The following is a 16,945-nucleotide window of genomic DNA, read 5'->3' on the forward strand; positions in this document are numbered from 1 at the left end:
GAATTGAGGTTTGCATTTCTCCACTTTTTCTTTTGCATTCAACTTCATCTTAAACAACCATTTTCTAGAAATTGGATTTCTTCTTATCAATATCTCCACTAAATCCCAAGACTCATGCATTTCTAATGCTTCCATTTCTTCAACGATGTCCTTTCTCCAAAATCTTCCATCCTCTAAATCCACTACCTTTACAATAAATATAGGAATATCATCAATAATATAAAAAGAAAATTTTGAATGAAAATATGGCAGAGTATACCTTTTTGGCATCCTTCTTTCCTTAAAAAATATCCTCAATACCCCAATATATGGTTCTTCTCCTTCTATTTGCAATTATTCTATAGTCTCTATCTTCTTAGTTTCTTCTCCCTTATAACTTATTATTTGACAACATCATTGATTTCTATAACACTTTTCTTTTTTAGGTTCGAAATATTATAGCCTTTCAAACCATATTTAGCTAATAAAGATACACTTCTTATATTTATTATCTGGTTTTCCCCTATTTTCTTTTGGAACATGTACATAAGAATCACGACCAAATATATTGATATGTTTAAGATATGGTTTATCACTAGTCCATACCTCATGTGGATCCTTGAAATACAACAATAATGAGGGTGATATATTTACCAAGAATCATGTAGTATCCACTACCTCCTTATGGAATTCTTGTCCTAATCTAGAACCACTAATTATGATCCTTGTTTTTTCCCATCAATGTCTTATTCATCCTTTCTACAACTCCATTTTTTTTAGATGTGTGTATAACCTTTTTCTACCTTTTTTTACTTCACTCTTTATATAATTCCTCAAATTCATTCCCATAGAATTCTCCACCATTATCTATTATCAGCACCTTAATTTTATTCGATGTCTTATTTTTGAGAAGGCATTAATATTTTTAAAATTTTCAAATACTTTAGAATTACTTTTTATTAAATGAATCCATGTGTTTCTCAATAATTCACTTGGAAAGGAGACACAATGCATAGACTTACCGAATTATGAAATCGATATATGTCCACACACATCACTACTACTCCAACTGTAATATTATCTCTATCCTTGTAGCACTATAGGAGAATCTTACCCAATTATACATTCCATATAAGTAATGATCAAATAAATCAAAATCTAGAGAGTAATTAGGCATTCATTCTACCATAATTTTACCATGGTAGAACTTGAAGGTCCTTCTCACTAATATATTCTAGTTTTTGATGCCACAATATAGTCCTATATATAGAGATTATAGGAGTTTTACCTTTTCAAACTCCATTCTTAGGGACAATGGAATTACTGCACCCATCACTAATATTTATTCCCAACAATATATATATAGCCTCGAGCCAAAATTTCCGCAACAATATCATTACCCCTCGAACCATCCTACAGGCTTCGTATTTAGACATTGATTTTACACCAACGTCACTCATATTTTTTATAGAATTAGATTTTTGGCAAATCATGGGATTTGTAGAACACTAGGGAGTGTTTCAATCCTTGTATCCATAAGCTTTTATTTTAATTTTCATCAGCCTATGATTATGGTTGTTGATTCATCTCTTTGGAAAGCATCACTACCATCATATCTTTTATACTCACAAACCCACTCCATATGAGGATTCATATGAATGGATGCACCTGAGTTGAAAAACTATGCCTCATGATATATATGTGTACTTGAACAAGCGCATCCCCTCCTTCATTTGAGAAGGTTTTTTCTTATATAGAAGGATCAACATAAATCCCTTCCCTTTATTAGAAATTTTGGATCTACAATATTTCTTGTAATCCCCTTCTCTTCCACATCTCTAACATACCTTTATAAATTTTCCTAGTGATAGATATCCCTCTTTATTTATATCTCTGACTTGAGGACTCATTTTTATTACTATTTCGAAAGCATCCTCTTATAGAGAAGGCAATTATGCTTTGACTTTCCATGTTCTTCTGTGTCATCTCCTACAATAACAAGGATGATATTTATTAATGGAGGAATATCCACAAATTTGAGAGTTTCAATCATCGTTTCAAAACCACCAATCGGGTCCATCTTCAAGAAAGGAGTAATTATAAGGAGCATGTAAAGAAATAAGTAGTATGGACAAAGTATGAACATTGTAAAAGTGAGAAGAAGCATAAAGGTGCAGTATTAAGTATATAATTATAATTATAAATGTATTAATGCATAACAAGAGATTAATAGTGCATATGTTAAAGTGTACTATGTTGTAGGATAAATAATAACATATATGTATGATTTTTAATCTATAGTAGTATATAAAATATGTATATTATGTAAATTAAAACTATTTAAATTATAGAGTATAATATATTCTTCTTTTAAATAAATTACCATACAAATGATATTGAAATAAACCAAGGAGCATTGATACTAAAAAAATGTATTGAAAGGAAAAAAAAACAAGAGGAAAACATTTTATTCTTATTGATGCTTCAACGCACTTTTCTTGATTCTCAAGACCAATTCTTTAAAATCTTCATATTCGTTTGTAAAATCTAGTGCTTTGTATTAGTCATAGAAACAAAGATACATGGATAAGTAGTTGTACTTCAAGGGAATTCCAACAAAGGAACTCCACCTCTTTTGCATATACCCAACAAAAACTAGATATTGACATATTGACTTTTACAAATCCTTACCAAGTTGAGCATACAAGCTACCCAACAAGAAACACGGATAGACCAAACAACAAGATATTACCATATCGACATACGAGAAACCCAATTTGGCTCTCAGAACTAGCATAGCAGGAGACACATTTCATCTTGGATCCATAAAAAAACATTAGCTTAACGAAACCAAAACACATGGCCATACCAAACACAGGGCTGTGATGTTATATGTCACCATAATTCCTCAAGATAAATGCCCATACTAGGCTGAATTGGAACACAAACGACACCACTAGGGGAGTCAACCACCATTAACCAATTGTAATCGCTAATCCTTGTCATGAAAGGATACTATTCCCAAAGCACAAACATTATAACTAGGTGACTCATCATGGTCACCATTGTTTGACTTGCAGGGTACGTGGATTTCAACATGTCTCAGGCAGGCACTAGTTCCATCCACAGTGAAATGAAAGTTCCTCAAAACTCTCTTAACATCCTCCAAGGATGAAAATATGTTGTATTTCTCAACTTGTTTGTCTCTGAGAACTAAGACCAATAGTGTCTTCATTTGCCAATGAAGGGCAACCAAATTTAAGAATCATTTTTTCCTACCTGTAGTGTGTCCCAGATCTGGAACCCATCTATTAAAAAATTTAAGAAAATTTGATTCAAACAATGATTTCCTTTCTTCACCCACCTTCACCTCCAATTCTCTTATTTCCAGACACACATTTGGGGTGATAATGTTCAAATAGGATGGCATTGATTCATGGGTAAACAATCTTTCCCCTATAATGAGGCTAAGTAGTACTTCCACTACCCCTTCTACTTCTCTGACGGTTCCTTAGAGGCATGTCAGATTCGAGGATAGGTTGATTGAAATATTTATAGGGATTTCCCCTACCTGTAAAAGGACAAATAGACCAGCCTCTATCTTCGACCAAGTCAAGACACTAACACATTGTGCCATCACAGTTTCCCCGAATAAAGTGACTGTACTTAGAAATTAGACCACAAACACAAAAAAGAGTTGAAACAAACTCCATGACAGACATATTGTCCTTCAACATTTGATCCATACAACACCCCTTCCTTGTACTAGACTAACCACATAAAACAATAGAACTCCTGGACTCAAGAACAATACCACGGGAAGCCAATGTGGCTCTCCACAAGAGATCACCCACACCAACTACCCACGACATGAAATAGAAATAATCGACTACACAAACACCTACGACTCAACATAGATAGAGACAATAAACAAAACCCCATGCCCTAGACCATGCAGATATAACATGGAAAATGTTAGGGGCTAATGTTCGCCCAGTGGGCTAATTATTCCATGATTTTTCCACAAAAAAGATACACCAATTTCCAATTTTTATAAAAGATGATTTGCCCAAATTTTAGAATATAAAATTATTTTACCTTAAAAATTGCCAACGTTGTATAGAGACTATATATAAAATCAATATAATTTTGAATAATTTTACAAATATATCAGTAAACATTTTATAGTTGCATATTAGGGATTAGTGAGATTCACCAATGTTTTTAAACTTCAAGAAAATTTTCCATCCTTAAAATTTTCCTTGGATATAAGACTTTCAATACTGGAACTATAAACAAATTAGGGCAGATAAAAATGCACACAAGAGAATGAAAACACGAAAATTAAGTGAAAAACAACTGATTCCATGGGACCAAGATCCACAACAATGAACCAAAACTTTACAATATCTATTCACCATACCACCAGGAGGAGCTCGCCACTCCATCACCCACCGAATATACTGTGTCCAGAGCATCGCCTTCATGAAACACGTGAGGGAAAATATGTGATTCTCACTCCCCCACAAGAAAATTACTTAAAGTAAACACACCAAGAGTGGATCCCCCCCTCGAATTAGAAATCAAATGATATGCCACACAAGACTGAGGAATTCCTTCTCACTATGCACCATCAAACGAAACCACCTCCAAATATTTAAGAACATGTTCATGCATGTGAGGGAGGTGTTACGTACTACCAAATCAAATGAGCGCATGAATGCCCAAAGGTGGTGCGCACATAAACCCAAGTTTTGTCCATCTACATTAACACCCCCATCAAGGGTTTAAAATATACATATTCATTTGCAATGCTTATTTTCAATTTGATTGTAGATGGTTAAGAATTTTAAACAGTTCAGCTTATCCTCCTCCAATATGACATTAAAAATTTGATGGAAGGAGTTGATATAAAAGGAGCACAACATAGACACACTCAAAAATTATATATTAGATATTATGTTTTACTTATGGCTTTATGTCCCATATTCTATATGGTGTTATTTTTTGTTTTTGTTCTTGTTATTGATACTTTTTTATCGCTATTAATATCTCCTAAACTTCTAAGGATTTATGAAGCCACTAAGAGTGAATAGTCCCTTTCCGTGTGAAATGAATGATCATGTGGAAGTATTATCATGCCCTGCAAAGCCCCTTGAGCATGTCTTATAATCAATGTAATATCTAGTACAAGCATAAAAGTAAACTTCAATATTAGTAATGAAAGGGTTGTTAATGAAAATTTAGCATAAAGTGATTAAAAGTTATTTTAACATACCATCAACACTTATCAATTCCTCTTCACTTCCAATTATATATTTTTAAGAACTAGATATTAAACTATAGAAAATAATTTTTACTATAGTAATATGAAATAATCCTCAAATTATATATATATATATATATATATATATATATATATAGAGAGAGAGAGAGAGAGAGAGAGAGAGAGAGAGAGAGAGAGAGAGAGAGAGAGAGAGAGAGAGAGAGATGGTGTGTTGCATTGCAAGGGAGATGAGAAATTATTTTTGTCTCTACAAGGAAAACACCTTGTATTAAAGACTTCTGCGTAGTTTCTTAGTGTTGACATATTGGGAAATATTTTCAAACAAAACCTTTACTTCAACATTTTCCTGTCATAATGGATGTTCACTATAGCTAAAAAAAATGGTAGGGGAAGGATTTGCATAAGTTTTATTTTTCAATGCTTGCTTTTGTAACACCCATTGGTGCTCTAACATTTGAGTGTCTACTCTAATGTTCAAGAAAAACTGTGTTTGTGTTTTTCAAGGTAATATCATGGCCTCAACCTCCTACACTTATGAGATGTCAAAATCCTCTACAATGGTAGAGGCTCAAGGACCACCTATTGGGTCACTAACTTTGATCTCCTCTTTCTTGGTCCCATTCAGAGTTTTTTCTCCAAATCTTTTATCCCATTCAGAGGATAGGGGCTTAATGGCCTCTAGATCTGGAGTCTTCTAGTGGGCCCTTCCAATTATAGAGCATTTTCTTCCTACTATAGGTATATATTTGGTGTGTCTAGAATCACATGGAATCTAGGAATTTTCTAGAACTTTGGAAGATATTTATGTAAAGGGGCCCATAGAACTAATTTTTGTAAATAATTATTCCCCTTTTCTATTTCCACATTTTTATTCTCTCCTAAAGGAAGGCATCAAGCCAAGCAACAACACTTTTATAATTGAAGTTTTATCTACTGGAGGGTCAGAATGTTTAAATTCCATAGGAAGTAATGGGAGGAAATTAGGTGATAAGGGTTTGAAATATACTATGAAGGACTAATAATTTTTGTTTGATAAAACCTTGAATTCCAAACAAAATAAGAGTTATTGCCTAAAAAAAAAATTTCACATCCAAAGATCATTCTGGCTCTTGGTGATGATGTGGTCATGAAGAATGTGACAACCCTGGATGAAAAAACTCTATTTGGTTGAGCTCACGAAAGGTATTTTAAATAATATATTATCAAACCATGGGATGAAAGGGAGTTATGCTTGTATGTCGTAGAGATTCCTTAAATTGAACAACAATTGAATGGATGGATCAAGCTATTTCTTGACTCCATATGAGGAAAAAATATATAGTAGAAGGTATGGCAAATTGTCTCCACCCAGATCATTTTCATGTTATCGACCCACCTTTTCAATGCAAATAAGGAAAGAATGGACATAGTGCCAATATGGATTTGTTTATCTGGCCTTCCAACTTAGCAATATAATGAGAGAATTTTTAAAGATCTTGGAAATTCATTGGGGACCTTCCTTGATTATGACTCCTCATACAAAATTACTAGAAACAAAGTGGTGGCGAGAGTTTTGGTCAACATAGACCTTCATCATGGGCTTGAAGAGACCATGGATATTGGCCATGCTGAGGATATTATACAAATTCTTAATTACAAAGGAGTTCCTTGTTGATGTAGAATATTTCATGCATATGTATATTTGGCAAGGGAATGGTCCATGTAGTGTCAAAAGCAGTTGTTTAACCCCGGTCCAATAAAGTCTAAGTCATAAGAAAGGAATATAATATCTGATGGTCTTCTAGCTAGCTTGGTTGAAGCTACAAAACTTTATTCATGTGAAGAAGTGATCCCTCTTATGCCCTTGATTATACCCCAATATGGCACCGCTAAAATATTAAAGATATTCAAGGAAGTTCTAACATAAGATTAAAATTGTAAAATTTGATGGCACCTTGATAACATTTGCTCACAGCTCTACAAAGGGAATACATTCTTGCTTTGATGAAAAATAATAAGAATGATGAAATGCCTCATGGTTTAATTTTAAATGTTTGGAAAGGGGGATAGTTTTATGGGAGCTATTTAATTTCAGTGAGTAAGACAAGCCAAGGCATTGCGAATATGAGCCTACAAGAGCCTACCTGTTACACGACACACAAAGAATAAACCTTTCTTAAGGTGGGAGGTGATTTGGAAAATACATCATCATTATGAGAGCAGAACCTTATGTGGTTGGGTTATGGTTCAACGATAAACCAATCAGAGTTTCCTTAACTAGATTTTATTTCTAGCTGGTTGATGCTAGCATCCTCTTTCAAACACCTGAAAATCCTTAGATGCTTGAGTCCTGATCTTGGCCAATTCAAATGGACATAATTTCCTAAAGTTCCGTATTACTTTAAAAACTTCCAGATCATCTTGGAGAATATAATTGTATATAATGGAGGAAATTTGATCTTCAACATGGGCATCAAACATATTTATAATATCATAAATTAATGTGACGTGGTGTGAATAGGTGATGAAATGTGACTGAATGCAATTTTTTCAGGTCTGTCATTCTCTGGGAGGTCGAACTAGATCAAGCATGGGCACGCTGATTATATCTAAGATCGGAGAAGAGTATTTGGATTAGATGATGCTTACATTCTCGGCTTTCCCATCCCCTAACATGTTTGACACAATTGTAGATCCTTATAATGCCACACTTTTAGTTCATCAACTCGTGGAAAATTCATATGAATGTAAGGTGCTGGATAATGAAGCACTATATGATATATGCTTCAAAACACTCAAAATTTCCTCTCCAACATTTAGGGATCTGAATCACCTGATCTCGGCCACTATGAGTGGAGTTACGTGCTGCGTTAGATTTCCTAGCCAGTTGAACTATGATCTCTCGAAACTCGTAATCAACCTTATCCCATTCCCTCATGTGTTCTTTTTCATGGTGGGTTTTTCCCCTCTCACTTCCCAGGGTTATCAGGAATATCGTGCCCTTACAATTCCAAAACTATCCCAACAAATGTGGGTTGCAAAGAACATGATGTGTGTAGCTAAGCCTAAGCATGGAAGGTCTCTATCTACATTTACAATTTTCAGAGGGAATATGAGAACCAAAGAAATAGATGAATGGACGATGAATGTACAGAACAAAGAATCCTCCTATTTTGTTCAGTGGATTCCAATCAATGTAAAATCTAGTGTTTGTGGCATTCCTACCATAGGATTGACAATGCCATGTACTTTTATAGGAATTTCTACCTCCATTTAAGAGATGTTCAGGAGAGTCACTGAACAATTCATTGTCATGTTCAAAAGAAAAGCTTTTCTTCATTGCTATACAGGGAAGTTACTCTTAATCATTTAGAGGATGTTTGGAAAGAGTGCCTTGTGTTGCACAAAGAGTTCCTCATTGATGTGTGGCAATTATATCACGCTCCGTTGAAAGGTTCAAATGTCGTTCTTTTAGTTGCTAGTGTATTGTGAGACCATGACCTAAAATATATGTCAAAGATTTGCAAAGTCCTCCAAATGGCAGCCTTGGTTGAGCTTCATAATGCAAGGGAGATAGATCGTGCACTGAGAAAAAATGGTTTGGTATCCATAAAAATGCGCCCATGGAACCAAGAAGCTTTAATAATTCATGTGAAAAATTCTAAGAATGATGTCAGGCTTTCCGATGAATTTAATGTTACAATTGAGAGACAATTCAAGAAATCAACTACTTCTATGAATGCGACTCACACACTAGGTAATGTTGTATTTTGTGATGGGTATAATCATTGTATTTTCTTGACCATGGAGAACTAGATTCCAAGAGTTTCTACAATATCAGAGGTGAAAATATTTAAAGGAACTATTCAAATTTCAATTCAATTCAATAGTTGGTTCGAGGATGGCGATTTGAACTTCTGTAGAATGGGCAATGAGCATCTTGTCCCTCTTCTTGAATATGGTGAATTTCCCAGATATGTTGAATACCACAATTTCATGAAAGCTCTTTACATTTACATGCCCAAAGTCCAAGTAGGCACTTCACCAGAGTCATGCATGGAAGCAATTAATTAAAGTGTTGTTGCCTGCCTTCTAAAAATTATACATATATACATTAATGGAGCACAATTTTTTTTTATGAGGCCTCACATGGGACTTCGTCCTCACAACATCATGAAGAAATAAGTGGCTCTAGTTTTGTTAATAGGTTTGATCAATTTCACAAAGAGTTGAGTAATATCTTAGCAGGCAGAGATTGTGATAAGAAGCTCATCTTTATCATATTAGAGGTTAAATTTACTAGTGAATGTGATGTTCATCATTGTATTTATAAGATCAAATGGCTTCTGAACTGAAGTGGTCCCCTTATATATGGAAGAGAAATAGATTTGAAGCCTTTACTTCAAAAGAAGACCTTCAAGGTCATGGTAAAGCAATTCAATGAAGAAACATTTGTAGCACCATTATTATTTTTAGGTGGCCAGGTAAAAATGAATATTAAGGGGATTAAATGTTGGCAATATTCATTGATGGCAAAGGAGCATCATAGGAATGCAACCACAACAATGCAAGGAGGAGCAAGAAGCAGTAAGGCAAGAAGAAGAAACAATGCAAGGAGCAACAATACAAAGGATCATTGAAGGAATGCAAGGAGAAACAAGGAGCAACAAGAAGTAGCAAGGCAAGGAGCAACAACAATGCATGGAGAAAAAAGAAGTAGCAAGGAAAGCAACAACAACAATGCAAGGAGCAACAACAATGCAAGGAGTAGCAAGGAGAAAAATAAGGAAAAGGAGCATAAAAAGGAGGAGGAGTTGTGAAACATTAAAATATTTTGATAATGTTGTAGAGATTTCTATATTGAAGAATTTGTTGTGATGTAAAATTGTTGATTGAGCTGAATTGTTGTGATGCAAAGGCAAGATTCCAAGGCAAAGGAGAAGGTGTTGCAAATATTGTTGTGATGCATTAATGATAAATATTTTTATTTGATCTTGAAATTAGGTTGATGCATTCAATAATTACATATGGATGCAATTAATATTGGATGGATTATTTATTTTTGTGTTTCAGTATTCAAGATCTGAAGAGATTGGAAACGAATGAGTGGAAGGAAAAGAGTCAAGCTTATTCACTTCATATTCCTATGTGGGATACAAACAAGTAGCAAAATATCTTTATAAAAGATGTGATTTTGGAAGGCATTCAGAGGTTAGAGAATGGGAGAATGTGAGAGACATAATTGAGCTATTATGCATTAGTTACCTAGAACATATGAAGTTGTGAAGCAGATTTGAAGGGAAGAAGATGTAGGAATGAAGATGGAGATATGCATAATTTATGACCAGGTAAACAAACACATTATTATTTCTTGTTTACATCAGGAGATGGTAGTCTCCTTTCAAGTAGTGGTTTGATCAAAATTAGGTTGGAGCCTACTTAGGTAGTAGCCTCCTCTGGGTTGTAGCCTAGAGAAAACAAATGGGAGTTAGAGCTTTCTTACAGTTGCAGCTTGCAGAAATTTGAGGTAGCAACTTCCAATAGGTTGGAGCATACAAAAAATCAAATCTAATAAGGTGTAGGAGCTTGCCTTTGCATCACAACAATAATAAAATTGTGGTTTTCCACCTTTATGGGTTTCCACATATATCTGGTCTCAATATGTCTTGTTATTATGTGTTAATGTGATGTTTTGGTTTGCATATTACTTAATGTTCACATATTCAGTTTGTTGGTCATTATTTGTTAAGATTCTCATGTAATGTTTCAATTAATGAGTTTAATGAAAATAATTTTAATGTACATGAGTATGCTAAACTAATTAACCCCCCCCCATCAGTTTAGTCAAGTTTTAATCAATTGGTATTAGAGCATGTTCCTTCTGTATAAGTCTAACAACTTGAAGGTAGATCTGGTTGAGTCATGGACTATCAAAGTGTACCTGTGTTAAGTACAACAAAATTTCATGAATGAAGAGATAAGGTAAAATATGAACTGTTAGCTTATGGTTCTAGTGTACGGAAACTTGTATGTGATGGTTACTGCAAAGGTTATCCCTCTTTGCAAGAACAACAATGGAATGATAAAGGAAAATTTGTCATGTATAACGATCTTCATAATAAAGATCTTGATACACTAATAGATTTAACTTCTGCAAAAGAAATCTAGGATAGGTTGTAGCTCATTCATGCAGAGGCTAGCAACAACAATGTAGAGAATGGAAAGACAAAGAAGAAAGGGAAAAAACCATGTCAAAAGGAAAGTGTTTAGTCAAATGAAACCTCTACCTATGTGAATGTGCCTCACTCTCATGAAGGAAAAATAGACAAAAATCAAGCTAGGCTTGACTTATCATTGGTTAGTATAGAAATAATGAAGAATGAGAACAAAGGTTTGAATAAACTAGTGCAGATATGTGATGAGAAAGAGCATGCATACAAGGAGGAAATTGTCAGCCTGAAGATACAACTTAAAAAGCAAGGAGACTAGAAGAGGTGATGAGCAGTAAAATCAAGGAGAGAGACCTACAGTGCAAAATAATAGAAGCTGAGGTTGATTAAGTTATATGTAAGTTAGAAGAAAATAGTAGGTTGTGTAAGAAGTTCAAAGAGGACCTTGCCTCCATGAAGAACTCAATAAAGGAAGACATTAAAGATGATAATGAATCTTTCCTATAAAGACTTGTAGGAGAAGGGACAAGCACCATGATTAATAGAGAAGAAAACAAAAACAAGAAAAAACATCAAAAGCAAATGAATGAGATGCAGAAAGGGTTCACTGCAAGAAAATGAATTGAACAAATTTGGAAGATCTTAAAGGAGATTCTTTTCTCCTGGGAAAAATATAAAGTTTTTTCTTGTCAGGAATGAGGATATGTTGTAGAAAAATGTAAGACCAAGAAGATAAAGTTTAATCAACAAAAGATGCAGAAAATGAGAAGACTCCCTTAAGCAAGCAAACAAAAAAGGCATTCATTCAACAAGTACACAAATCATTTCCATGGTTATTGTTAATTGTGCAATGAATTTGGACATAAACTTGTTGAATGTAAACTATATGCAAAAGGGGGCACAAAAAGTCACACACCAGCTCAACCATACCTTGATCAAATAAGATGTTATTTATGTCACAACCTTGGACATAAAGCCAATGACCGCAGGCTACCATATACCCTAAAGAATTTTAATGTTCCTAATTTTTGTGAGTGTAAAATTCACTGAGGAGTTTTGCCAATTTTTGGTGATATTAAATAAAAAGGAGAAAATATTATTTTGTGGGAGAAAAGTGGAAATTATTATTTTAATGAAGAATGGTGGAAAAGTAATATTTTATTAATGGAAGGTGGGGACCATAAAGGGAGAGGACTAGCAATTATAAATAGAGCTTGGAGGCCTCCATTTGGTATCTTTGATCATTTGACAATTCAAACATTAGTTCTTTTGAGCTGCTTAGCTAAGACAATCGTGTTGTTCAGCATAAGGAATTTTCGAGCGAGAATTCCACCATCATTTCGGAGAACTATGAGTGTCTCCCTAGTGAGGCAATTTGGGGAGCTTCATTCAAAGTTTCCATTGGGCATATTTTCAATTTATTTCAGTTGGTACATTTTTCTTCCAGGGTGCATAAGTGCTTCAAATTTCTTGTGGGGAGATCAATTACGAAGAAGTAGAACACCAAAGGATTTGTAGAGGTTTTCCCCTAATTTAGCCAGAGATTTTGTGGTGATTAGCAAGGCTGAGTTGAGAGAATTCTTGGGGCTGAAATTCTACATTTCTAGGTGTTGGAGGAATAGAGGTTGAGGAGAGATAAAGGTCAGAGATTGGAGGTATTCCTCAAGAGAGAATTTAGCCAAAGTCGGGAGAGATTTCCAGTAGTGGATTTGGGCTTAATTCAACAATATTAGTTTTGTGGGGCATTTTCTAGCCAAATTACGCAATTTGCACTTATTGGGGGTCACCGAAGATTGGTGGATTTAGCCAAAACCCTTTATGGGTTTTTGTGGGTTTATTGAGAAGAGTCTACGGCTAATTTTACAGAATTTTTTAGGCAATATTCAAACCTGAAATCTTAATTCTTATAGGAGAGTGAATTGCCAATTAGCTGATGAATTTGCACCATTTTGTGGGTTCGACTTTGGCTTGGAGATAGGACAAACCCTTTTTGGGTTTTTGGGTGGAGAGCTCAAGATTATTTTGGCAGAAATTTCTGAGCATTCTGAAGGCTCAAACAGGGGTTTCTTTTAGCCAACAATTGTAGAATTTCTAGGGCCAATGCAGAACATTGAGGAGAAGCCTTTCCTCTGCATCCGGGTAGCATATTTCTCACATGTGATTGTTTAGCTTGCTTTGGCAATCCCAGGTGCACACATTTCATGCATTGTACTCTTTTCCATATATAATAAAATGACTGAATTTTGGTGCAGTTTCAGTATAAATTGTGGGTGTTCGATTGCTGTTTAAATATATCGATGTTGTATGGTATTTTACTTTGTTTATCACTATTATTTCCTTTTTGGAACATTACAAGAATCCTAAATAGATGATGGAAGCAAATCAAAGTAGAAAAAACTCTAAATTAAAAAGAAATGCAGATAGTAGAACGAAACCTACCAAAATATGGAAGAGGAAGAAAAAGGAGCAGCCTATGATTTCAATAACATAATGAATTTATCATGATCTTACGGGGACTTGTTCATGAAGCAATGAACAGTCTTGTCAAAATCCATGTTAGAGCAATGGTACCTCATGGGAAGACAATGCTCCTTAAAGACATGATTGACCAATAAATGTGATTCAAAGGCTCTATGGGTTGTGTGTAGGATTTCATGAGATTTTTATGAAAAGAAGTAGGAAAATACAAAAGAAAGGAAAATCATATAAACATCACTTGTTTTGAGAGTGTAAAATTGGAAAGAGCTACTGGACATCCAATATTTCTTTTTGCATATCTGTCTGGGTTTTAAGTGGACATCATGGTTTCCAAATCCATCACTTTTAAAATACATTGGCACCACTATGTTGTGAAGAATTCCATGTTAACCCACATTGTATTTGAGTAGCAGAAGATGTACTTCATTCATGACTCACTTTAACAAGTTTCCATTAAACAAAATCAAATTGGTTTGCAGTACCAGAGATGGTGGATTGAGCATAGAAAAGATGCTCGTTAATGGAATGGCTTAGGATGAGAAACAAGCCTCCTAGGACTTGGCCTTGGATAAATTTGGTAACAAAGTGCGAATGTGTAGCACACCTGAAACAATTTCAAAATATTCTTATACTAGTAAACAACTTTGACCTGAACATTGGTTGTTTATCAATGGAACCTGCACAAGTGGATATATCACTCTATATCTTTAGTTAAAAATACCAAATGAAAGAACTAAAGCGATACAAGGGGCCATTAAGTGGTTACATAAAGAAGATGCGATTTGTATTTCTTGAAAAAAAAAGTTGTATCTGAGGGATTTTGCATTTGGCACAAAATTAATGTTCTCATTGGAATGTAAGCATGCTATATTCTTTGAAACCAAGGCATATGGTGTCCATATGAACTAATATATTGACATCGATGGTGAAAATATTCTTTGGATCTAAAAGAAACATGAGACAAAAACAACATTTGTAGGTAGCTTTGACCATCTTGTCACATGAGGTATGCTGGCTAGGATTATGATTAATGGTGAATGCTTTCAATATTACAATATTGATGTGCAATTACAATATTAACACAACAACCATTGACGCGTTACATATGAAGCAACAACTTTATATATTAATGCATCATATAGATTCATGTATTAACCCAACACCATATGGTATTATGGTAGCATATTCCAAGCATTCATGCATATGGATACACAACATAATATAATACAGAGTTATTATTATATTATTTGAGCGCAGCATACGGGTTGGCACATAATTCGAGAGCTACAATTTGGAGAGGAACATTATTATATATATATAGTTTCGAGAGTTATAATGTTTAGATATAGATTCAAGAGACTTTCTTTATTGTTTGGAGAGTGATAATATTGGAAAGAGGATATATATATTTGAACGCGATACGTTAAACTATTTATGATATATGGAGTTGATTGGAATTGAGAGGTAAGTGGTTTGGAGGAAGACCACATGTTTTTTGGTAATGGTTTTGGTGTGGAAAAAAATTGGTTAGGAAGAAAAACTATTATTTGTTTATATAAATTATGGGTTGATTTAAGGATGGGTGGAATTTATATGTGGATATATTTAGTGTTTTTTTAATCATGTGTATAAGAATTTATTTGATACGTAAATTATTGGGATGAGTCACCTATAATCAAGTAATTACAAGTGAATATTATCTTAGTGAATAGGGTTGGTGAATATCATTTTGGTGCAAAGCTTAGTTGAATATTATCTCCATAATTATGTTGGTAAATAGTGAATATTATCTTGGTAAATAAATTGATAGATATGTTAGTAAATAGTGAATATTATTTTGGTTATCATGTTGAATAGTTTTGGTAAACATTATCTTGGTAAATATATTGGTGCATAATGTAAGTATATAATTGATAATAGACATGAGCCATATTGTGTTAGTATTTGTTGCCTATTTTTTGAGAATGTTGATTAATACATTACAATACATAAAGCTATGAAGAAACATTAATAGAAATTCACCCAACATTAATACAAATTCACCTTTGGAGCAACGTTATCATCATTTCCAGCGTCATCTTTGGAGCAACAGTAATTTTTGAAGCAGGCCAGGCCAGCGTTAATACATTCAGTGCTATAGCATTAACGCTTTATTGTTCATTTATAATTCACCTTTGGATCAGTGTTATTATTTCCAACATCATTGTTGGAACAACCCTAGCCTCAGTACATTAATGCTATAGCATTAATACTTGTTTAAATTGTTCATTTATATTGGAGCATTGCTGGAACAATTTTGATATCATACAAACCTGCTTTGAGCTAGATCAAGTTGCACAACATTGGATCCAGTTCACAACATTTAACATATTTAGAATAAATTTAAACTGGTAGTTGCACACGTTGAAGCAGAATAAATGTTACAAATCCAATAGAATTTGCAATGTTACTTGCAACAATTAACACATTGGAGCAGAATTAAATATTACAAAGCCAGCCGTGAAGGAGGATATTGATCGTTTATTTGGAAAAACTTTTTATTGCCAACCTCATTTGGTATTACTCATGGGCTGAATTGCGTTGGAGCATGGTTTAAAGGGAAAACATATTATATGGTGGAGAGAATTAATATGAAGAGCATTATTATTATGTTGAGAGCATTAATTTGGATAGCATACATATTATTTGAATGCTTGTATTTTATTCTCATGGAGCAGCATTCTCATAGGTTCACATCTATGTCGACGCTCACATTTATATCAACGTTTATATTTTGCACGATTATATATTGCACAAATAGAGAAGCTTCTAATCGGGGTTGATATATTGACTTGTTTGCTTATGGTTTGTTGGCTCATTGATTTTCAAATGGATTATGGCGCACAATAATAATACATATGACCATGATTTTTAATTCGCATCACGACTTCATACACTTGTTTTGGGTTGCCTTACAAGGATATCCTAGAACATTCATTTAAGGAGGTTCTAATGTATGCAATGTTCATGCTATCTAATGTGTAATATAGGCAGGAAAATGTTGGGGGTTTTG

At 34.0% G+C, this 16,945-nt stretch overlaps 1 pseudogene; it reads left to right on the forward strand.

Moving 5' to 3' along the window:
* The first annotated feature begins 14,322 nt into the window (after positions 1-14,322).
* Positions 14,323-14,898, forward strand: LOC149203094 (nudix hydrolase 20, chloroplastic-like; annotated as a pseudogene).
* Positions 14,899-16,945: the final 2,047 nt, after the last annotated feature.

Source organism: Pinus tabuliformis, chromosome 2_1 (genome assembly GCF_031772625.1).
Source record: "Pinus tabuliformis cultivar Carrire ecotype Pingquan chromosome 2_1, CPIR1, whole genome shotgun sequence".
In the NCBI taxonomy this organism is placed as follows: Eukaryota; Viridiplantae; Streptophyta; class Pinopsida; order Pinales; family Pinaceae; genus Pinus; species Pinus tabuliformis.